General features: G+C 49.1%; 1 long non-coding RNA gene across 1 annotated transcript in view; it reads right to left on the minus strand.

Annotated features, from left to right (window-relative positions):
* Positions 1 to 293: 293 nt before the first annotated feature.
* LOC106809877 overlaps positions 294 to 1,429 on the minus strand; it is a 10,654-nt gene continuing 9,518 nt past the window's right edge. The window contains exon 3 of the long non-coding RNA XR_001393918.1: positions 294 to 513. This is a non-coding gene — a long non-coding RNA (uncharacterized LOC106809877). The remainder of the gene's footprint in view (positions 514 to 1,429) is intronic.

The following is a 1,429-nucleotide window of genomic DNA, read 5'->3' on the forward strand; positions in this document are numbered from 1 at the left end:
AAAGAAAGAAGGACATGGAGCAAGGAGCGCAAATGAGAGAGGTAAAGGGAGTAAAGGCAGAGAGAGAGAGAGAGTAGTGTGTTGTGTGTGAGCAGAGAGAGAGAAGAAAGAGGAAGTAGAAGACGAGAGAGAAACGGGGGGAAGTCGAAGGGAGACATGCACCCCCCCGACCCACCCCACCCACACACACACACGCACGCACACACACACGCACGCACGCACGCACGCACGCACACACACACACACACACACACACACACAGCGATGTACGTGGTGTTTACTGTTTACCTGGGCCTCTATGCGGGCGCCCGTCTCCACCGCCAGCTGATTCCGCAAGAGGTGCACCTGCGCGATCGCGACCTGCGTCTGCTGCTGCTGCTGATCCAGCTGCTCCCGCAGCAGCTGCTGCTGGTGGTGCGAGCTGAGGGGCGAGGCCGCTGGGAGAAGGACATGGTGGCCGACGAGCTGGTGGGGCGGACTGCCGGCGAGGGGGGACACGATGGTGGCTCCGACCTGCAATCATTCACGGGCGCGCGTTATACACGCAGAACGTGCGAAACTCAACTAAACAGTAAGCACAGGCAAGCGGGTCGCCGCCGTCGTCGGCGGTGCAGGCGAAGCTTTGGAGACGTGACGGACATTTTTTGGCACGGGCCACTATTGCGTGCTGCGCGGCCGACAACGAAATTAAAACACGTCCGCTCTTAAATAAACTGCAACGGAGAATAAAAATACGTAAACAGATTTGCTCGTATTTGCTCTCAGGCAGCCGTAGAAGAGCGGTAAACAAACGACATGCAATATAGATCTTTATTTCCTCAAACCATGCATGTACACACATGCGCGCGCGCGCCCACACACACACGCACGCACGCACGCACGCACGCACACACGCACGCACACACACACACACAAACTAATATCATTCTGTCATGAAAATTCCATATCACTGTGAGTATGCATTTTGTACAATTAATATCACCAAATACAATTTGACAAATATTCAAGCCGATTCTTCACTACAATTACTAACAACAACAACAGCAATAATAATAATAATAATAATAATAATCGTAATGGTAATAGTAATATTAATTATTATATCAATATATAACATCCACCACAACGACAGTAAAGAAAATTATCGTTGAAATTAACGCGCTTCGACGCTGTGTCCACATTCTGTTTAATGGCTATATAGTGAGTTTTGTTGGAATTTGTTGGTTGAGCCTATATATATATTTCACCCACAAACAAGAATATATGACAAGTTGCATGATAGGTCTAACTGTCTCCCGCTACCTGCTATCCTGTCCGTCAATTTGTCTGTAGAGAGAGCGAGAGAGAGAGAGAGAGAGAGAGAGAGAAAGAGAGAGAGAGAGAGAGCTAGAGAGAGAGAAAGAAAGAGAGAGAGAGAGAGAGAGAGAGA

The sequence above is a fragment of the Priapulus caudatus genome, unplaced genomic scaffold, assembly GCF_000485595.1.
Source record: "Priapulus caudatus unplaced genomic scaffold, Priapulus_caudatus-5.0.1 Scaffold392, whole genome shotgun sequence".
Taxonomy (NCBI): domain Eukaryota; kingdom Metazoa; phylum Priapulida; class Priapulimorpha; order Priapulimorphida; family Priapulidae; genus Priapulus; species Priapulus caudatus.